Consider the following 24,495-nt stretch of genomic DNA (forward strand, 5'->3'; position numbering starts at 1 on the left):
ATGTATATATATATATATGTATATATATATATATATCTGCCGTAGAATAATAGACACCACGTGTGCTTGTCATGATATAGTAACCAACCTCTCTCTCTCTCTCTCTCTCTCTCTCTCTCTCTCCCCTGGAGAGATAATTTGTCTTCCTCCTCCGGCAATTCTGTACAGATCGAAAAAAGCCGTTTCTTTTGTAAGAGAATTAGGAGTAATGATAGCGACATTTCCGTCCATTGACAGGTATTTTGTGGAGTCCCGTCTCTTAGACTGTCAAGTGATCACGTGCTTAAGAAAGAATGTCGTTTTTTTTTTTTCGTCCCTTCAGTGTTGTCAGTTTTTTTTTTTTTTTTGTCAGTGTGACAGTTTTTTTTTTTTCACTTGTCCGAAGGAGTCGAGAAGGAGGTTTGGAAGAGAGTGTGACAGACAGACAGACAGACAGACAGAAAGACCGTTCTGCCTCTTAAATGAAGGAAGGTTATATTCATGGAAAGCAGAAGCAGTGAGAACATTCTGTAACTTAACAGAAAAAGGATGAAATTGGAGGATTTTTGTATGTCCTTCTGAAGGATTTACAAATATACCCCATCCTTTAACTTCGATCCTTATCTCAAGCCTCATCCTCTGACCGTTGCCAAAATTAACATGAGAACCTTGTCAGGTATTGAGACTCACTTCCTCTCTGTCACTTACACCTGACTGACAAGGTATGTTGCAAGTCTGCAATGGCGAAATTATTGCAGAGTTCACGGTAATTTGAGACCAATATGCAAAACCTACATTGCACCACAGGAAAGGTTGGGTAAGGGACTACTCTTGGACCGGGGTGGGGAGGGGGTCTGGGTATATCCAAGGTACATTTGAGGGGGAGTGACATGGGCCATTGCAAGGGGGCGTGGTTATTGGACCTCCGTTCTGGCGCCTCCTTATTGCATCACAGGTGAAGGGGGCTGGTTATCAAATTCCTTCATTCAAGGGGAGGGGGGGGATTAGGTAACCCCCGTTCCCCTGTTGTTGTTCTAGGGTATCACCATTCATTCAACGATGGCTTCCCTGTGGGCATTTCTGCTTTAGGGGGGGTAGTGTTGTCAGTGCACCTCATGCGGTGCACTGTAGGCATTATTTAAGGTTCTTTGCAACCCCTTTCATTCCTTTTACTGTGCCTCCTTTCATATTCTCTCTCTTCCATCTCACTTTCCTCAACCCTCTCCTAACAATCCTCCAGTCACAACTTTCAACCCTTTTTACTGTCAGTTTCCGTTTCAGCGCTGAATGACCTCGTAGGTCCCAGCGCTGGGCCTTTGGCCTAAATTCTATCTACTGTTCAAAAATTCGACACATTTCTGTGTAGGTGTTAAGTAGGTCTCTTTTTTTGTATGTCTGGCTTTTTGGTTGTTTGTTCATACAAGTATAATGTATTTACTGTATACGTATATGTATGTATGTGTTATGTACCGTATGTGTTACAGGTGCCTTGTGGGAAGTTTCCTGAGCAGCGTCTCATCCTCGATTTAACAGTTAAATTAGAAATATCGCAGTGACCTTCGTCTTGTTTCCTCTCGAAGGCCATCCCTTGAGAGAGAGAGAGAGAGAGAGAGAGAGAGAGAGAGAGAGAGAGAGAGAGAGAGAGAGAGAGAGAGAGAATACTTTTTACGAATTATGTATACCTGTATTCTCCTTTTGGTTCACCAATTACTCTTCGTTGCGTGTTTGTTTACTATCACTGGAAAAATATGAATGAACACATTTTTCACTGAATGGTGTTGATGATTACGAGATAAATCCGAAAACTACTGATCTATATTAATGTGAATTTAAGTCTAGGGATATTTAAAAAAAAAAAAAGTTGATGTCTGTCCAGATGAATTCAAAACTCAAGCATTAGAGTTCATGGGAATCCGGAGCCAAGGATTGCAATCTAGTAAATCCAGATGCCATTGAAAGCTGTATAGGTTAATCCAAAATCCATTGCTAGCAATATAGGCAAATCCAGAACCCATTGCTTGCACTGTGGGTAAATCCAGAACCCACTGATTGCAATATAGGTGAATCCAGAACCCACTGATTGTATTGTAGGTAAATCCAGAACCCACTGATTGCAATATACATAAATCCAAAAGCCATTGCTTGCATTATAGGTAAATCCAGAACCCATTGATTGCAATATAGGTAAATCCAAAACCCCCTGATTGAAACACAGGTAAATCCAAAATCCACGGATTGCAATAAGGTAATTCCACAACCCGTTGGTGCAATATTTGTAAATCCAACATCCATTGCTTGCAATTAAGCAAATTTCAAAGCCATTGCTTGCACTAAAGGTAAATCCAAAACGAATTGCTTGCGATATAGGTCATTCCAGAAACCTTTACTTACAGTATAGGTAAATCAAGAAACCATTGCTTGCAGTAAATGTGAACCCAGAAACCGTTGCTTGCACTAAAGGTAAATCTAGAAACCATTGCTTGCACTAAAGGTAAATCCAGAAACCATTGCTTGCACTAAAGGTAAATCCGGAAACCGTTGCTTGCAGTAAATGTGAATCCAGAAACCATTGCTTGCACTAAAGGTAAATCCAGAAACCATTGCTTGCATTAAAGGTAAATCCAGAGATCATTGCTTGCACCAAAGTTAAATCCAGAAACCATTGCTTGCACTAAAGGTAAATCCAGAAACCATGTCTTGCACTAAAGTTAAATCCAGAAACCATTGCTTGCACTAAAGGTAAATCCAGAAACCATTGCTTGCATTAAAGGTAAATCCAGAGATCATTGCTTGCACCAAAGTTAAATCCAGAAACCATTGCTTGCACTAAATTTAAATCCAGAAACCATTGCTTGCACTAAAGGTAAATCCAGAAACCATTGCTTGCACTAAAGGTAAATCCAGAAACCATTGCTTGCACTAAAGTTAAATCCAGAAACCATTGCTTGCACTAAAGGTAAATCCAGAAACCATTGCTTGCACTAAAGTTAAATCCAGTAACCACTGCTTGCACTAAAGTTAAATCTAAAAACCATTGCTTGCACTAAAGTTAAATCCAGAAACCAGTGCTTGAAGTAAAGGTAAATCCAGAAACCATTGCTTGCACTAAAGTTAAATCCACAAACCATTGCTTGCAGTAAAGGTAAGTCCAGAAACCATTGCTTGCACTAAAGTTAAATCCAGAAGTTATTGCCTGCACTAAAGGTAAATCCAGAAACCATTGCTTGCACTGAAGTTAAATCCAGAAACCGTTGCTTGCACTGAAAGTAAATCCAGAAACCATTGCTTGCACTGAAGTTAAATCCGGAAACCGTTGCTTGCACTGAAAGTAAATCCAGAAACCGTTGCTTGCACTGAAAGTAAATCCAGAAACCATTGCTTGCACTAAAGTTAAATCCAGAAACCATTGCTTGCACTAAAGTTAAATCCAGAAACCATTGCTTGCAGCAAAGGTAAATCCAGAAGCCACTGCTTGCAGTGTATATGAATCTAAAGGCCATTAATTGCAGTGCAGGTAAATCCAGAAGTCGTTGCTTGCAGTTTTGGCAGATTTATAAGTCACAGATATATCCAGTAGCCTTTGCTTGCAATACAGATAAATCTAGATGCAAGAATATATATGCAGTACAGGTATATCATGGTTCTCTCTCCTCATTGGCCGACCCTTCAGCCAATCAGGCACAGGTTTTTTTTTTCCCTGTAATTCGTATTTATATTATTTTGTAATCCCCCCGTTCAGCAATGACCCTTCCCTCCCCACCCCGCCCCCTTTCCTTCCCCCCGGCTCCCGAAAGAAGGAAAACATTGCATTTGAAGCCAGAAAAAGACTATATATTCTGGACAGGCTTTCATTTTTCCCATGTACCCGGAGATGCGTTCTTATTTTTAAGATGTGATTTGTGTTTTTCAATGAGAATTAATTAGTCCCAAGCCTTCAGTAACATATTAGAGCAAGCAAATGATTTTTCGAGTTCATGTGAGGTTGAAATTCATTATTATTATTATTATTATTATTATTATTATTATTATTATTATTATTATTATTAAAGATTCGTCGTTCTGTTTGAAAGTGTGTACACTTAAAAATAATAATAATAATAATAATAATAATAATAATAATAATAATAATAATAATAATAATGTCTGTGAAAAAGCAATAGGAAATATAATATATATATATATATATATATATATATATATATATATATATATATATATATATATATATATATATATATATATATATATATATATATATATATATATATATATATATATATATATATATATATATATATATATATATATATATATATATATATATATATATATATATATAGCCTACTACATACATACACAATACATACACAAAAGCCATCTGTGGCGAAAATAAAACCTGCTTAGGCCTACTCCCTGCTTGTAAGACTGACAGGAGACCATAAGTTTTGGTCTTACGGCTCCCATGCATGAACGAAGGCCTATAAGGCCTACCTGGACGCATGACAATGGTACTATAGTAGTCACAATAGGCCTATAGGTGGAATGCTCCCAAGAAACCACGTGGACCCGTAGGCCTATGGATGAGGGGTCCGTAGCAGAAGGAAAGTATTTGAGTAAATATAATTATAACAGGTATTTAGAAGTTACATTGAATAATAATAGTAGTAATAAAGTTGATGATATTGAAATAATAACATGGAGATTATAGTTTGTTTATACATCTGTACCTTTCTGTACATATTGGTAGCTATGGTAGTCAGATATCAAGGAACCGCAGCATATAAGTAGTACAAAGGAAGTAGTGATTAAAATGGTAGTAGTAATGACTGCAAATAGTGCAAAGGAAACAGTAATAATAATAATACATTTCCAAGATATTTTAAGATATTTTAAGATAGAGGTTAAGCTTGTGTATAGTTTGCTATGAATGCAACAGAACAGTGCGGTCTAGGGGGCTATTTGTACCTTTTGTTGCATGCATGCATACCCATTTTGACCCAGATTAGCTGTGTGGAGAATCGGCTGTATAATATGCAAGCGAAATGTAAGACTTCTTTTATGAATCTCCGTGAAGAAGGTGTGTCAGATAGTTTCCTCTGTTAAATGCTTTTTTTTTTTTTTTTGCACTTTCTCTGTCCGCCCCCAGGTCTTAAAAACTACTGAGGCTAGAGGGCTGCAAATTGGTATGTTGATCATCCACCCTCCAGTCATCAAACCTACCAAATTGCAGCCCTCTAGCCTCTGTATTTTTTATTTTATTTAAGGTTAAAGTTGGCCATAATCGCACATCTGGCACTGCTATAGGTACCAACAACACAGGACACCACTGGACCTTGGCTGAGTTTCATGGGCCGCGGCTGAGAGTTTTATGGGCCGTAGCTGAGGCCACCACCGGACCTTGGCTGAGTTTCATGGACCGCGGCTAAGAGTTCCATGGTCCGCGGCTGAAAGTTTCATACAGCATTATACGCTGTGCAGAAAACTCGATTGCGCCGAAGAAAATTCGTCACATTTTTTACTTTTTTTTTTTTTTTGCTCACGTCAACAAAACAAGAGAACAGGAGAGGAATAATTATGCAACTCCTTCAGGATGTAGGAAGATGCGGGTGTCTATCCAGTGATTAACTTACGTAAAGAAAAAGCTTTAACTGGTTGACTGATGCGAGTAGAAATTAAAAGACAAGCCATTTCTATCCTTTGCAGACAGCTGTATATTTCCAGTTATAATTGATCAGCGGTGTGGAGTGAACTAAGAAGAAATTCGCGAATAACGCAGCCAGTCAAAACGTTACATGGCAAAAAATATGAACAATTGCGCAGACACCATAAAACCATGCAATTTATAGTGAGGTACATTCTTTAATGTCGAATAATGTCACCTGGAGTGATGCGATCGGAGAAATGAATATTAATGTTAATATTATTATCACCATTTTAGGGTTAATATGGATTTAATGTCATTGAGGTGGGCATTTTTTTTTGCCTGTTCGCACTTTGCTGTAGAATTATTTACTTAGGAATTATTATTTTTGTAATATTTACCTCTAAACAGTTATATATATATATATATATATATATATATATATATATATATATATATATATATATATATATATATATGTATATGTATATATATATATATCGTTGGTAAATAGGACCTAGTAAGTATGCTTAAAAATTTTTATGGCTTCCGTAATTATTATTATTATTATTATTATTATTATTATTATTATTATTATTATTATTATTATTATCATAGATGAAGTATGGTAAGAAGATATTATATCAAAGTATATTGTTTTATTATTATTTTTAAGTGCAAAAAATATTTACAGCAGGAACAGCAATTTATTCTTCCTCTTTTATACTCGCTCTTCCTTCCTCACTGTTGTCCAAAAAGAGAAAAAGAGAGTAAAGAAAAAGCAGGCAAAGAAAACGAAACAAATCTCTCTCTCTCTCTCTCTCTCTCTCTCTCTCTCTCTCTCTCTCTCTCTCTCTCTCTCTCCACACCGCACTCAGCAGCAGAGAGGTGCATTGCCCCGTACCACGGCGAGATGCATTGCTGGAGTAACAGCACTTCATAAGGGCAAGTGTTCCCCAAGTGCATTGCCTGGGAAGTGCATTCTTTCCTCCCTCACCCCTCCCCCCCCTCTCCCCGCCTTCCTCCCGCTCCCCCTTCCCCATCTCCCCCCCCCACAACTGCTCAAGGGAAGAGAGTATGTGAAAGAGACACTTGCTTTTGGAAAGGCTACGTGGCTTCGTTCATTGGCCTTATTGGAAACAGGTTGCGTTCATTTGGCAGGTTTTGGAGTTGATTTTTGTAGGGGATATTTTTATTTTTTTTTGTCATTGATTTTTAAAACCACAGTTAAATTTTTTTCAGTATATATATATATATATATATATATATATATATATATATATATATATATATATATATATATATATATATATATATATATATTATTTTCTTCCGATTCTAGTATTTTGTAAATATTTATTACTGATTTTAGTAGACTGTAAAAGAAATGTCTGTACTTCCTCATTCGTTAAAAGTGTACAGTGCAGAATAATTACGAAAATTTACGAATTTCAAAACAAAAACGTGAATCAGCAGGATTGTAAGAAAAATAAAATATAAATATTAAAACTTTAACACAATTAGTAAGATTGAAATAAAAATAAAAGATACAAATATATTATAGCGTACAAATATAGAATGCAGACGATCGCAAACTACTGAATACAGCATTGAAATTGGGATTCAGTCTGGGCAGTCTTGAACAGTGGAACGACTTGTACACAACCCTCTAACAAGCCAATTGAAGGAAGCATCACGGGAACTGGGGGTTTCCAGTAAAGCATAGCTGTCATTGTACAAAGAGAACCTTTTGGTAAATAAGAGAATTACTTCAGTTTCATTCTGTATTTGTTCGTGTTCACTGCTATGATTGTTAAGTTATATGACATTAGCCGTTCAGACATTCTGTCCTAGAGTGCAACTGTCCGTATTCTTAAGAAGTCATCCGCTGATTAATGTGTAAGTACATTATCGAGGGTGTTACAGTGATATAATTTTTATATTTTCCTGTGGTATTGAAATCAGGTGGCAGTTAGCGTTAATGAAGGATTTGAAGAGGGCTGCTTCCATGCCTGTAATAGGATCTTCTGTACATTTAGTGAGTGATCCTTTAGTATGTGACTGGTTGAAGAAGTAATGTGATTATATATATATATATATATATATATATATATATATATATATATATATATATATATTATATATTATATATATAATATATATATATATATATATATATATATATATATAATATATATATATATATATATATATATATATATATTATATATTTCCAAAGCCTCTCCCAACACAGTTTATGAAATGAGCTGTTGGAAGAAGGTTCTTTGAAAACATCGAACCTGACTGGGGATTAAGCTGAGGAATATTTTATATTATATATATATATATATATATATATATATATATATATATATATATATATATATATATATATATATATATATATATATATATATATATGTATATATATATAAAGGAGAATCACATTTATTCGTGTGTTGTGAATGTGATTCTTTTTAGGAATAAATATAGCGGGTGAAGGTAGGGTGAGATAAAAGTCACAGGACAGTTGAAGCAACAAGTAAGGTAAGTGGGTGTATGCAAATGATCGTGAGGCAGATAAAATGTCAAGTTGGGAATGTATGAAGGGATTGCTGAGTCAATTCTCCTTTATGGGAATGAATCGTATATATTAAAGACAAATGTTGGTAGGAAGGAAAAATGATTTAAGAAATCTTGTTGATTTTGAGCTATAAAGGTGTTTGAGAAATTCTTAATAGAAAAAAAAATGTAGACACTCCGGAAGCAGGAGATTGCAAGCAGATTAATGATGATCGGTGCAGTGTTTGTGCTGTATATGAGCCTATTGTTTAGTTGAATTAAATGCGCGAGTTTTCGGAGGCTTTCTGAAGAGGCGGTTTTTCCGTTGTTCAGCAGCTGAAGTAGAAATGCGGTTGTGATTGTGCAATTTTTTCTAAATGAGGTGCCTGTGTTTATATATATATATATATATATATATATATATATATATATATATATATATATATATATGTATATATATGTATATATATATATATATATATATATATATACATATATACATATATATATATATATATATATATATATATATATATATATATACATGTATATATATAATGTTTGTCACATACACCAGGACATTTTTCATACTCGCAATTTTCTTTCAATATCCTTCGTAATTTACACCTAAGGGGATTATAAGTACTGAGCTGCTCTTCACCTGTGGGATTCGAAGACCCGCTTGCTGGGGAGACAACGAAAGCAGTGCAGTGATTACGACACTTAACGCCTGATGAAAATGTGTGGACGAATTTAATATTTACTCGATATTTTATTCTGTTTTATTGTATTTGTATAACATATGGGCCGTTTTTTTAACTCTGTGGAGGTTTGCCTTTGCAGATCGATGACCTTTTGTCCTCCTTCCACGTGAATGTTTACACACACTTAATAATAATATTGTGTGTGTGCTATTTGCGGTGTTTAACGTTACGTTTCGCCAAGTCTCTGCTTATCATGGTCGCAAATAGAATGGTAAAAAAACGGGTAATGGTTTTGTTAATGTTGGTAGCCTTTACTATTCAAGTTGTTTCCTTATGTCCTAGTGAAAGATACTGCGTAATAATAATAATAATAATAATAATAATAATAATAATAATAATAATAATAATAATAGTGTAATGGAAGAATGCAGGAGCAGACAATCGAGCAACTTCCTGTTGCATCGATTGAAATGTTTTCTGTATAAAAACTCCCGAAAGAAACCGCATTTTCATGGCGTGATGGCATAAAATGCCTTAGAGTGAGCTTCGGCATATTTCCATAATAAGGAATTATGTTGACTTCTGAGCCGTGGAGACTAGTGCCTGGCTTCCCTCAGATGTGGAAGCTTTCGCGAGGAAAGGATGATGTTTTGATTCTCTGGCATCAGGGAGTGCGCATTAAAATGTCCTCACTGAAAGGGACAGTGAGCCGATCCAACCAACTCTAGGACATGAAGGTGGTCCCTTCAGGAGAGCACGGTGTTTTAATTCATGACATGAGAAGGTTCCCTCAGGACAGTGGGTCTCAACCAGGGTGGAATTCCTTTTTAGGGGCGAATTTCAGATTTTCTTGGTGGGGGGGGGGAATTGTGACCTCAGATTGGCAGGCTCAAACTGGGTCTAGGAGCACACAAAAGTGTGTGTGTGTGTGTGTGTGTGTGTGTGTGTGTGTATCAGTCTGCACTACTGAGAGGTCAAGGTCATGCTGCGCTGTCTCTCCACTAGCTTGTGTGTTTGTGTTAGTATTTTGTTGCGTATTATTTGGAATGCACCTTTTGAGGCGGAAATTTTGGAAAGGGGGGAGGGGGGAATGGCTTTCTAACATAAGTTGAAAGGGTGCATGGGCCAAAAAATGAGATGAGATTTTTTCAAATCCACTTTGCAAGGACGTTGCCAAGGACATGTAGAGGTCCTTTCTGGAAAGGGCAGTGATCTGATTCAGCTGGGTCAAGAAAAACATGTACAGGAGGTCACCTCTGGGGTGGACAATGTTTTATTCAGTGGAGTCAAAAAGTGCCTGTGAAGGAGGTCCCATTAGGGAAGGGTGATACTTTTGATTCAGTGGAGTGAAGGAAGAAACTAGAAAGGGTCCCTAAAAGAAAGGGCTGTGTTTTGATTCAAGGCAGTAAAGGCGGGCTTGGGGAAGGTCTTTCAGTCTTGACAGTGTTGTGGTTCAGTGGAGTTTGGGAGACATGCGAAGGAGGTCCCGTGAGGAAAGAACAGTGGAGTCGTAAAGGACATGTGAAGACAGTTCCCTTAAGAAAGACATAGTTTAACTTGGTCAAGAGGGACAAATAAAGACTGTCCTATCAGGAAAGGACTGTTTTGGTTCAGTTTAGTTGAAGATGACATGTAATTGAGGACCTTTCTTTCTGTATTTTGATTCAGAGGTATAAAGGAGGACAGACAAATGAGGTTCCCAATGAAAGGACAATGGTTTAATTCAGTGAAGGCCAGCGAGTACAAGTAAAAGGTGGTCCCTTCTAGAATGGACAGTGTTTTCATTCAGTAGAGCCATATATGGCATGTAAGGGAGATCCATCAAGAAAAACATACTTTGATTCAACTGAGCCAAGGAGTGGTAGTGGAGGTCCCTGCAGTAAAAGACAATGTTTTGAATCGACAGAATCATGGAAGGCATTATGGAAGGTCCCACCCTTTAGGAGTGGACAGGGAATTTGGCCAGTTGAGTAGAGAACGTGAAGGAGACCCCCCCTCAGAAAAGGGACTGTATTTTTATTCAAGGACGACATGTGCAGGATGTTCCCCCAGGGTAGGACAGTTGTTTAAATCAACTTTGCCTAGAACGACTTGTTGAGGTTCTTTATTGAGAGGTCAGTACTCTGATTTAGGTAGGTCAAAAACATGTAAAAGATGTCGTTTAGGGAAAGCCATTGTTGTGATTCGACAGTTAGGACATGTGAAGAAGGTCCCTCAGAACGGGACAATATTTTGATTCATGGGAGTCAGAAGATGTGAAAAGGGCGTCCCCAGAGAAAAATCATTGTTATGAATCAACAGAGAGGTGCCGGGAGAGGATGGTAAATTGATTGAGCCGAGGCGAAGGCAGTGAAAGAGATCCCCTTAGAAAAGGATGAGTTCATGTTCACAGACAACGCATGAAGGAGCTTCCCTTAGGACAAGGACAGTGCTGAGCAGAGGAGGGCGTGAGGGGTCTTCACCTGAATTAGGGAGGAAGTGAAAAGGAGTTCGCCTCGCTAAGGGAGTGTCTCGATTCAGCCAAGTTGCTGAACATGTTAAGAATGTCTCATTAAGAAAGGACATTGTTTTGTTTCAGTGGAGTCAAGGAAGATATGGTAAGTGTTTCCCCTTTAAGAAAGAAAAATGTTCTGAAACTGAAATTACAGACAAAAGTGAGATTATTCACAAATGGACGTGAATCTCTGTACAATAAGGGAAGATATGGAAAGTTCCTCATGCACTTTAGATAAATATGAAAGGGTGATAGAGACGCCTTGAACATGAACTTTGCACAACCCCCGGTTTCCTGTTTATGCCAAAATATGTGGAAGACCCTCTAGACCCACTTGGATGAGAACTATGAGAAGGGAGGCTGGAGATGAGTGGAGATTGGTGGAAGATAAAGCGCAGGAAAGACATGAGTGGCGGAATTTCACATAGGTTCTGTCATGGATTTGGGGTGATAATTTCCTTTTAGGAAAATGACTGTAAAGTCAAGAAGTAGTACGAAAATGAGCACTTAAAATGTAACTCCGTAGTTTAATAATATTAATGATAATAATAATAATATGTCTACACCCCTGTTACTTATGTATCGGAATTCTCTGCTTGACTCTGGTTTTCAGGACTGACAAACTTCCAGAGATATCTATCCTTCCATAGTGATTAAGCCCCAGTTCGTTTTTTCCCTCGTTCCTTTAATTACTCTTTCTGCCCCGGGGTAGATAAGGGCATTTGGTTGCCCTTCCCACCGGCCTCGGGAAGCAATTGGCTCTTTACATACAGTCAGTGGTGGACTGTTGAATTTTTGAATCTTGGCGTGATTTAAAAACCTATTTCAAATTGGCATTAGACCTCTCAAAGGGCTTAGGTTCACTAAAAACATTAACTCCATAAATAACTTGGCGTCACAAAAGCTAAGGTCAACGATTTCGAATGAAAATGATTTTGGTAAAATACTAGATTCGTTGCGTTCAAAGATTAATCAATATTTAAGGTAGGTACGCACGCGTCGGTCGCTGAGTCGCCGGCAAATGGATTTCATGACCCGATCACACCTGTTGAACGCCTTGCAACAGGTAACAAGGAAAAAATGCGCCGAAGTTTCTTCGGCGCAGTCGAGTTTTCTGTACAGCCGCTACAGCGTATAATTAAGGCCACCGAAAACAGATCTATCTTTCGGTGGTCTCGGTATAATGCTGTATGAGCCGCGGCCCATGAAGCTTTAACCACGGCCCGGTGGTGGCCGATCCTATATCGTTGCCAGAAGCACGAGTATGGCTAACTTTAATCTTAAATAAAATCAAAATTACTGAGGCTAGAGGGCTGCAATTTGGTATGTTTGATGAATGGAGGGTGGATGATCAACATACCAATTTGCAGCCCTCCAGCCTTAGTAGTTTTTAAGATCCGAGGGCGGACAGAAAAAGCGCGGAAAGAATAAATTGCTGACGGACAGACAAAGCCGGCACAATAGTTTTCTTTTACAGAATATTATCAAGTAACTGATGAATGGTTTCACAGGTGTGGTGATGTGTAGATTACCTATAAGATATACATATATTATAATTTAAGTCTTCTCGATTTAATTATATAATGGTAAGATTCTCTCTCTCTCTCTCTCTCTCTCTCTCTCTCTCTCTCTCTCTCTCTCTCTCTCTCTCTCAGCGTTGTAGCAACGTACAACATGCAGAGTAGAATATTGCTATGTATATAATTAAAGAAAATTTGGGATTCGGTGTTTGCAAAATCTCAATGTAAAGTAAGAGAGATTAGACTGAATTTTGAAATCGCTACCGATCGAAATGGGCACGGGCTCTTGCTCTAAAAGCAGCCAATCATTTTAGAATGAAGGACCTTGTGGTGGCACAGGGCCACTTTAATGTAACAATACGAAGGCTGATAAAAGTACTTGAATGGAGGAAGGGCCAGATTCATTAACATAACCTGGAGGATGCGTGGAAACTTAGTTAATGACTGCCGTGTTTTTCAGTATATTAATTGTATCTGAGAGGTAAGCAGAATGGAGAGAGAGAGAGAGAGAGAGAGAGAGAGAGAGAGAAAGTCGCGAATGCAGCTTGACAAAAATTGTCATTGTTGGTGTAGGCGCCGAATAAGAAAAACTATAAAAAAAGAAAGGCAGAGAGAGAGAGAGAGAGAGAGAGAGAGAGAGAGAGAGAGAGAGAGAGAGAGAGAGAGAGAGAGCCTAAGAGCTGCATTGCTGGGAACAGCACTTCATAAAACGAAGTTACTCCCAAGTGCATTCCAGGTGCATTTGTAGGCCTATGTGACCGTCGGTACGTACACTCGTGTACACGCGCATTCGACCCCCGCCCCCACACTTCCTGGTTCCCACTACCTGGGGTCGTAAATTCAGGTGGGGTCCAAAGCTTGTCCCCTGTGAGTACTACGGGATTGTACTTTTGATGATCTGAGGCGAGATGCATTTCTCTCTCTCTCTCTCTCTCTCTCTCTCTCTCTCTCTCTCTCTCTCTCTCCAACACGCTTGCATATGTACATACCGCCATAATCAATGAAACAAACTTGAGGGTTTGTGTGTTTGTTTTTCTCTCTATTTCATTATTATTATTATTATTATTATTAAATTACAAAATCCACATTAAAATGACTTCCAGGAGCTTTCGAGAGCCTGCTCAGCTCCCTTCTTCAGCTAGAAAAATCTCTCGAAAGCTCCTGGAATTCATTTTAATGTGGATTTTGTATTTTATAAACATATTCACGGGATTGTGAAGAAGATTTGCATTATTATTATTATTAAGAAACGTTGATAGACTTCACAGCAAACTTAACGATAGTAAAGGTTAACAATATGAATTAAGCAAATAGATTTTAAAACAATATAAAGGGAAAAGAAATAGAAATTATTAAAAATTAAAAACATAAATCCATCTAAATGGATAAGTTAATGAGTGTCCATGTTTTCAAATCTTTAATTATAGCTTTAATACACCCAGGTTCATTGGTCTCACTTGCAGTAAAACATTAGGTCTGGTCAGTATTTGGAAAGGTGACCTCTTGTGAAAGTCGGACGAGGCTGGCATATGAGACCCCGTGACTACTTTTTTTATATCGGCAAGGGCCTAGCAACCTCATCCTAAATATCAGTGTTCAGGAAATTTCTACAGGTCAGAGATATTGGGTCGCAGTGTGGAAAAATACAAAAAAAATTTTGTTCAGGAACTTAAGTAACTGGTCTTATTTGACCTAAGGGTCATAAAATATCTTAAGTCAAGGTGGGGCGAAGGTCTGTATATATCACATTAAATGACAAACTTTGCGACCTCAAGGACAAACTTCTCGTATTTGATTATAAACAAATTTTAAGTTTCCTGAAAGTCTTCGTTTCCATGGGAACCAAAATGCGCCTGGGTGCTTCTCAGAAAGCAAATTGTCTCTTTCCTTTTGGTTTTAAAATCGAATTATATTTCTAAGGGGTCTCTTGAACTTTGAAATTTGGAGTTTAATCGCGTTTGTGTGATATATTTTGATGATAATTCGTCTTTCATTGCGCGCTCTCTCTCTCTCTCTCTCTCTCTCTCTCTCTCTCTCTCTCTCTCTCTCTCTCTCTCTCTCTCTCCTTCGTCGTAATGATTTGAAACGAATAAAGGATCCTTAACGAAAATAAATAAATAAATGGCCGACGACATTGGCTGTCCTGTCCACCACGCTATTTTGGCAGAATTCACAGGGGGCAGTGACCTGCCTCCCCCCCCCTCTCGACTCCCTCACATCCACGCCCTGAGAGAGAGAGAGAGAGAGAGAGAGAGAGAGAGAGAGAGAGAGAGAGAGAGAGAGAGAGAGAGAGAGAGAGAGAGAGAGAGGTAGGTTGATTTTGTGGATCGCCTTGCTATACATTTTAAATTATTGGTATATCTATTTAATAGTTTTTTCTTAATGAACATTTTTGTATGCATGAAAGAGAGACAGATGTTTTTCCAAAGGAACCAGTAGAAAACTATAGAACCCTCATATATAAAATCCTTGAAGGATTCTCTTGAAGGATACACTCTGGGGAATCCTACCTGTTAATCTGATTTTAGATATTTGGCAATGTCATCAACGTTTGCTATCTTGCCAAGGTCGATGGAGAGAGAGAGAGAGAGAGAGAGAGAGAGAGAGAGAGAGAGAGAGAGAGAGAGAGAGAGACCCCTACACCGCCCCAAATTCCCTCCGAAGTCCCAGGCCTATGGCAAAATAAGCCTGCCTACGTCATTACACTCTCTCTCTTTCTGGGCTCGCTCGGCTTGGCCGTGTGCCTGCCTTCTGCTCCGTAGGCCTACAAGATTTTATAGTGCCTTCAAACAGCGCTTCATAAGGCTTCGGTGCTTTTGCCGTGAAGGCAGCGTAGGCCTACCAGATTTTAATGTTTCGGTATTATTATTGTTGTCGTTTATTTGACTGGTTTTATTAGGTGTTAATTTGATGATTTTATTTTGTGGGAATTGGTGGAATTCCCGCCTTATGAATAATAATAGTAATAATAATAATAATAATAATAATAATAATAATAATAATATAATAGTTATTATTATTATTATTATTATTATTATTATTATTATTATTATTATTATTATTATTATTTATGAAAGCTAAAAAATTAATGGTACGGTAATCATTGTTTTACTTTTATTTCTGTAGCCGTAGTTTATGTCATTCACGTTACTGATGTTACAAGTGTAATTACTATTATTATTTTTATTATTTCATGAATGAATTATATACCTTGAATCTCTCTCTCTCTCTCTCTCTCTCTCTCTCTCTCTCTCTCTCTCAAGTCAACAGATGCTTGGGAGGTATGGCTGATTCAGTTTAGGGAGAGAGAGACCAGAAAAATAAGCAGCAATTGATTACTAGAATTTGTCACTTGTTGACCTCATGAAAACCAGATTATCATACCACAAGTGTTGATAAGTGTTGGATCCCAAGTGTTTCATCCCAAGTGTTTCACGAAGTGCCGGGCGGTGTTATTGAGTACTTTTAACACAACATTGCCTTTGCATTTTTGACTTATGTGTATATTTAATTAATGTAGTTGCTGTTTATTTTTATTTCGTCATTATCGTCTTTCATTGTATTCACTTATGGCGGTCCTGCTGTTTTTGCATTGTAATAGATTTTTTTTTTTTTAAATGTAAGTGATTAGTGAGTATGGGAAGCGTTTGAATACTTTATTATCTTTACTTGGAAGGTACGCATTCTCAGTGAATCAAGAATTAGTATATTTCTTTATATACTATATATATATATATATATATATATATATATATATATATATATATATATATATATATATATATAATGTATATATGTATATTTATTTGTATTATGTATATATATTGTTTACATTATATATAATATATAGAGATAGATTGATTAATAGCAGATGTATATGTATATTTATATGTATTATATATATATTGTTTACATTATATATATAATATATATATATATATATATATAGATTGATTAATAGCAGGAGATATATTTAGCAATTGCAGCGGCCCTAAGGCACCCAAGGTCTGTTTCAAGATTCAGAAGATTGATGTTTGGGATGAGATTACCAACCTTACGCCCCTGCATTCGCAGTGATTATCTATCGTTCATTGGTGGTCACCCATCCGTGTAGTGACCAGACCCCTTTATAAAGAGTCTGTTTTGCCGATATCCTCTAATTTAGATTTGATTATTCACCCTTTTGACTTCTTGCGCCTCTTTGTGACCCATTAACGGCCATACAAGAGTTTTTGGTGTTTATTGTGAATGTAATGTATTTTTGGGATTCTTAAATAGTTAGTACAATATCCTTGTTGTATTTCAAATGGTGTAGTAAGTGATTCATATTGTATTTTAATCTTGCATGTTGAATTAGGGTAGTGAATGATTCAAGGATTTTAATTCTCTTCTTTACTTAATGGTCGTATTAATTAATATAATCTCATCTCTGTTCGGAGTGGGGTATATATTGTCTACTTTGAGGTTACCTCAGCGCAGTTCCAGAAATTGTCCAAGTCCAGTCCGGGAAGTTGTCCCATTATCCCCGTAGCAGTTGTTCCATTGTTGTCCCATATGGGTACCAGTTGTTTTATTTGAAATTGTCTACGAACTCCATAAGAATTGTTCCGTTGTTGTCCCGTATGGGTACCTTGTTTTATTTGAAATTGTCTACGAACTCCATAAGAATTGTTCCGTTGTTGTCCCGTATGGGTACCTTGTTTTATTTGAAATTGTCTACGAACTCCATAAGAATTGTTCCGTTGTTGTCCCGTATGGGTACCTTGTTTTATTTGAAATTGTCTACGAACTCCATAAGAATTGTTCCGTTGTTGTCCCGTATGGGTACCTTGTTTTATTTGAAATTGTCTACGAACTCCATAAGAATTGTTCCGTTGTTGTCCCGTATGGGTACCTTGTTTTATTTGAAATTGTCTACGAACTCCATAAGAATTGTTCCGTTGTTGTCCCGTATGGGTACCTTGTTTTATTTGAAATTGTCTACGAACTCCATAAGAATTGTTCCGTTGTTGTCCCGTATGGGTACCTTGTTTTATTTGAAATTGTCTACGAACTCCATAAGAATTGTTCCGTTGTTGTCCCGTATGGGTACCTTGTTTTATTTGAAATTGTCTACGAACTCCATAAGAATTGTTCCGTTGTTGTCCCGTATGGGTACCTTGTTTTATTTGAAATTGTCTACGAACTCCATAAGAATTGTTCCGTTGTTGTCCCGTATGGGTACCTTGTTTTATTTGAAATTGTCTACGAACTCCATAAGAATTGTTCCGTTGTTGTCCCGTATGGGTACCTTGTTTTATTTGAAATTGTCTACGAACTCCATAAGAATTGTTCCGTTGTTGTCCCGTATGGGTACCTTGTTTTATTTGAAATTGTCTACGAACTCCATAAGAATTGTTCCGTTGTTGTCCCGTATGGGTACCTTTGTTTTATTTGAAATTGTCTACGAACTCCATAAGAATTGTTCCGTTGTTGTCCCGTATGGGTACCTTGTTTTATTTGAAATTGTCCATGAACTTCATAAGTGTTCCATGGGCGTTCTATGTGTCATCCGGTTGTTCTGTGTTATAGAGTTGTTATACTTGAAATTGTCCCATGAATCTCATAGTGATTGTTCCACTGGTGTCTGTATGTTATCCGGTTGTTCTTTGTTATAGAGTTGTTATGCTTGAAGTTGTTCCATTAACCTCATAGTAATTGTTCTATTGGTGTTCTATGTGTTATCCGGTAGTTCTGTGTTATAGAATTATTATACTTGAAGCGGTTCCATTAACCTCATAGTAATTGTTCTGTTGATGTTCTGTGTGTTATCCAGTGTTCCACTGGTGCCCCATATGCTAACCAGCTGTTATACTTAAAGTTGTGCCATTAGTCTCCAAGAAATTGTCCCAGAATTTCTATCTGTCCCTGAATATATCCTAGAGATTGTCCTGTTGGTGGGTACGAATGGAACAATTAACCAGTCGTCGAATTTGAACAAGTCCCATCATAATCCATGAAGGTGTCTCACTGTCTTCTTCTGAACTGTCCCAGAAATTGTCCAGCTGTCGTCCCAGACATTGTCCCGGGAGGTGATTCACACTGTCTTTCAAAGCGATACCCACAGGATGTAATTGTCCCGCCCTGTAAAGACCTCGTTAAGGACAGGCGCCGTCCTCCGGAAGTTGTTAAGCGGTCCTTCCCAAACATTTTGACCTTGGGAATACATCGAGAGTCAATTGCCATTGTTAATTTAACTAATTGAAAAATATTTTTTTCAAGTCTTTGTACGGAATGAATTATATTTTTCAAATTGTTGCTTTTTGTGCGGTAGAACGACTTAAGACAATTTTATTTGATTATCTGTCGAATTTTCCAGTGTTTTCGATTGTGTATGAATGTATGTATGTATGCAAATAGTATGTAACGTTTTTTTTTGTATGATTTTTTCTTTATGCTTATTAGAGAGAGCAGCCTGAGGCCCTAGAACAGATATATATATATATATATATATATATATATATATATATATATATATATATATATATATATATATATATATATATATATATATATATATATATATATATATATATATATATATATATGTGTGTGTGTGTGTGTGTGTGTGTGTGTTGTTTGTTTGTTTGTATATAACAGTGTACACACACACACATGGCAATTACATTTAAGTATTACTTAGTCTTGTGCATACGCATATGCGTACCTGTTTGCAAGTCCAGTTTGAATGTCTTAATATATTAACCACTTATTCACGAAGACAAGCCTTTTTTATTTTTTTTTAGTTTTTTAGGCAAACATGCAAGATTTAGGCACCTTGGTCCAAGGTTCTTAGCGACGGTACATACCGTCCTTTTGGCAGACATACCCTCTTGACTCTTGTGCTGATAATAGTAAAAAACAGCAGCTTACATGTGCCTTTGCTTATATGTGAGTTTTTAGTTTCTGAAAAAAATGCAGTGTTATTAAGCGAAATTTCAGGTATTTATGAAGCTACGTTTCTACCTATGAGAGAGAGAGAGAGAGAGAGAGAGAGAGAGAGAGAGAGAGAGAGAGAGAGAGAGAGAGAGAGAGAGCGTAGCAAGTTTTCTCTGCTTTTTTCTACACCAAAGCAATCAGTTGCCAGAGTCGGCCTTTTGACGATAATGGTTATTAAGTTTATATTCCTACACGGCATTAAGGAACCTGTAACACACTTTGAAATATACATTTGCCGTTTTGTAATGGCGTCAGCCCTCTCTGGAAGCAAGGACTGACGGGAAGTCATCAATGATAATTTCACTTACTATTGTTCCTAGGCATCCTCTTTGACTCCCGCCCCACCCCCCCTCAGATCTTTTCCCAGCCTAGGACGTCATCACTCCCCTAAACCCGCCCACTGAAAGCCCCCTTTCTAAACCCCGCCCCTCGTACCTTACGACCCGTGTACCTGTCTTGACAAGTTCTTGAGTTGTTGGCAATCATGACCTCTTATAATACGGAATATTTCATACATTTTGATATTTTCTGATACTGAATTTGTCCAAAATCTTCATAGGCCTCTGCACAGCTTGGGGTCAGCCGGGTTGGGATGGGTGGGTGGGCAAGGTTTTGCGATTTTGGGTTTGTAGGTCTTTGGGGAGGGAGGAAAGGCAGTTGTTGGGGGGTAGCAGAATGGGGTGGGAGGGAGGTGTCGTCGTGTAGGCCTATGGAGGGCCTCTGCCATGCGAGTGCATTCAGTGAAAGTTACTTCGGTTTATGGTCTGCTGTTGGGGATTCTCGCACATTTGTGTAGGCCTACGGAATCACGACAGTTGTTTATAGGCCTATCCTTCTTCCTTTTCCTTCCTTCCTCTCTTTCTCATTCTGTGTGCATTGTTTTTTGATTTATTGAATGTTGTGTAGTGTGTAAAGGATAGTATGCAGATTTGCGCGCGCGCGCGCATTTTACGTGCATACATATGCATGTGCATATACGTAAATACTACTTTAGTGTGTTTGTATATATATGTATATATATATATATATGTATATATATATATATATATATATATATATATATATATATATATATACATATATATATACATACATATATACATATATATAGTGACATTTAAGTTAAACTCGGCAAATATATTCTGTATTATTCTATTCTTAGTCGCCCTAAGCAAGGTCATCCAGTACGCCTATTCTTGAGAAATTCCTGTGGGGGTCATCGACCGCCACATCTTGTGGGACAAGTTTTGCTCTCTCTCTCTCTCTCTCTCTCTCTCTCTCTCTCTCTCTCTCTCTCTCTCTCTCTCTCTCTCCTTAAAGATATATGGGCGGTTTCAAATTGTTAACGTTACGGAGGAAGTAAAGGTGTTTTAGGAAATGTATGTGGTTTGCGCATAGAGAGAGAGAGAGAGAGAGAGAGAGAGAGAGAGAGAGAGAGAGAGAGAGAGAGAGAGGAATTAATATGATTGTCATACGGCATGTGGTATTCTGGTTAATAATAATAATAATAATAATGATAATAATAATAATAAGAGAGGCGTGTGGTGGTAGCCTGTGGGTTGGGTGAAGGGTGTCGTTATTGTCTTATATAAAAAGAGTTAAAAATAGTTTTGCATCTTTTGAAGACATACTTGGAATGAATAATATCGTAAAAGAAGAAACACCGATTGTGATTTTATAAGTATAAAAATAGGTAAGATATTTTTGCGATTTTATGCGTATATAGAAATTAAACTAGAAATTGGCATTGATTTTCGTGATTCAGATCTGGGTTATGTATAAAATCGGTTTTGTTCCTTTTGCCAACGCACGTGAATTGAGGCTTTATTTTTTCTTTATGGTCATCAGTCATTTGAAAATGGCTTTAGATATTTTCATTTGTATTTTATAAACGCAGATATAAAACAGATTTTTTGCAGTGTATTGAAACACTGATTTTTTTTGTAAAGGTTATTTATTTTTTATAGTTTATATTTTTATTAATTATGTATTTTTTTATATTTTATATTTTTATTAATTATGTATTTTTTATATTTTATATTTTTATTGATTATGTATTTTTTATATTATACTTTTATTAATTATGTATTTTTTATACTTTTATTAATTATGTATTTTTTATATTTTATATTTTTATGTGTTTTTTATATTTTATATTTTTATTGATTATGTATTTTTTTTATATTTTATATTTTTATGAACTTCTGCTTCTTGGGAACATAATCGATGTTTGTCAAAAGATTAATGTTTAATAATTTTTGATTCGGGTGCAAATTTTATAAAGACAACCTTTCATAAAGTTCCGATGTAAAGAGATTTAGAAGATTCTGATGGCTTTAGCTACTACATTTTGTATTTTCATTTAGAAAATAATTTTTTTTATTTTCCGTTTGCATTCGTTAACTATTTTTTCATCGACGCAGGACTAGTTATGTATAAAACCAGTTTTGTATCTTAGACCAACGTGAAGGAAAAATTTTCGAATGAAGGCCTTGCAGATTAGGGTAGGCCTACGTTAGAGTTTTATGTGCGTTTTTATGTGATGTAAGTATTTGGAAACTGTAATAATTGTTTCTGAACATTCAGATTTCTTTGTTCCTGATTCGGGCGTCATTTGGTTAACATCAGTCTGATCATTTTTGATAAGGAAGCTTAAATGGTCTGTAATGTTATCCAGGTTAAGTTGGTGTATTATTATTATTATTATTATTATTATTATTATTATTATTATTATTATTATTATTCAGAAGATGAAACATATCAAGGTGTTCATTAGGAAGAAGTGAAGAAGGTAACGGAAAATACAGAAGAAGAAAAAAAATTTATTAATAATTTAACAAATAGACAAAAATCTATTGAAATGAAAAGCAAGAAGAATAGTATTATGGTAGTAATGCATTGCGCCTTCGCTTGAACTTCTGCCAAATTGACTGTCAAAAAGAAAGCATACATAGAAATGTATGATTTATGATGTTAGCCTTCTCATATCTCCTCATACAAGTCGATTGATATTACCTGATGATTGGTTCCACCCCACTGGGGGTATTAGGGTGGGGGGGTTACCTCGTCGAGGTAGATGGGTAGGTAGATGTATTAAAATTTTTGGATTACCTACAAAAATAGGACGTGAATCATGCCTTTAATTAATACTTAACTATTGGCTTGCTATACTCTGTTAGTTAATTTTATTGCTGCAAAATTTAGTAACTTTTTTTTTTTCAATGGGCGGCTGTCCCACTTTTACCCCCTCCCCTCCCCCCATTTTTAATCAGGGCTTGAGACCGACTTGAACGTATTAATTCTCACGGAAGGTAGCAGATTCTTTGGGCGCCATTGTGACGCATTGCCGCTCCAACTAGCTTCCTGTGGTCTGTGGCGAGTGTTGGTCGTTGAAAAAAATGTAGGGTAATAAAAACATTATTATTATTATTATTATTATTATTATTATTATTATTATTATTATTATTATTATTATTATTATTATTATTCAAAATACTTGAAAGTCTTAGTTTTTTACCGCCACTCAGGAGCGTATGAGTATTAAAAACTATTATTATTATTATTATTATTATTATTATTATTATTATTATTATTATTCGGAATACTTAAAAGTATTAATTAGCATTTTGCAGCCAGTCTAAAGCTCATGATCAAAACTTACTAAATGGATTAATTGATTGATTGATCACTCAAAACTGGCGATACATCACCTGCGGTCATTGACCCCCCAATTATCAATCATAGCTGCTATAGGCTTTGGTAATGTTCGGAATACCAAAGATTTTCATTTGTGATTGGTACGTATATAAAAACTATATTAAGAAAATATGATCACTGGTTTTGTCGCCTCAGGTCTGGGTCTTATATAAAATTAGTTGTGTATCTTTTGCCAATATACTTCAAGTGAAGTTTTTTATTTCTTTTAAGTGGTAAAACATTGGCGGTTATTCAGTGGCCTCAGATATTTTCGTATGTCTTTTGTTGATCGTAGATATAAAACACTTTCCCATTGTGGAAAATATTGACGGTTTATTTGTCAAAACATTAAGGTTTAATGTTTGATTCAGATGTATTTTATTTTTATTTAAAGCATACCTCTAGTGAAGATCCGAAGTAAAGAGATCTTGAAATTTGTAAAGGCTTTACTTATATTTTGCATTTTAATGCTGAAAATACAGATTTTTCAGTTATTTCCCGTTTGCATTTATGATTTTTTTATTTTTTTCCATTGATCGAGGAATGGTTCTTGAATAAAACCTGTTTACCTTATGTAAACCTACATGGAAGAAATTTTCGGAGGGTTTTGCAAACGAGGGTAGGCCTACTTTAAGAGATTTGTATGCGTTCATCTAAAAGGGAAATATTTGGAAAGTGAAATTACTGTTTTTGAACATTCCGAATTTTTCCTTCATTCGGGCGTCATTTGGAGAAATTTATTAAGTTTATTGGTAAACTATTTGCTGTAACTAATACATATATATTAATATATGAGTGTATGATGGTAATTCTTATATCGCCTGACTAATTATAAAAATCGATTGATATTTCCTGATGACTGGCTCTACCCCACGGGGCTGGATAAGGGCGGGGGAAGGGGGGGTTTGCCTCTTCGAGGTA

General features: G+C 36.4%; 1 protein-coding gene across 4 annotated transcripts in view; it reads left to right on the forward strand.

Moving 5' to 3' along the window:
* The first annotated feature begins 7,398 nt into the window (after nt 1-7,398).
* The window catches only part of Imp (IGF-II mRNA-binding protein), a 470,640-nt gene continuing 453,543 nt past the window's right edge, over nt 7,399-24,495 (forward strand). The window contains exon 1 of one of the 4 annotated variants that reach the window (XM_067133624.1): nt 7,399-7,519. The gene's annotated coding sequence lies outside the window, so the exon portion shown is untranslated. The remainder of the gene's footprint in view (nt 7,520-24,495) is intronic. The other 3 variants (XM_067133620.1, XM_067133623.1, XM_067133619.1) reach the window with 3 other exon arrangements.

This window comes from Macrobrachium rosenbergii, chromosome 34 (assembly GCF_040412425.1).
Source record: "Macrobrachium rosenbergii isolate ZJJX-2024 chromosome 34, ASM4041242v1, whole genome shotgun sequence".
In the NCBI taxonomy this organism is placed as follows: Eukaryota; Metazoa; Arthropoda; class Malacostraca; order Decapoda; family Palaemonidae; genus Macrobrachium; species Macrobrachium rosenbergii.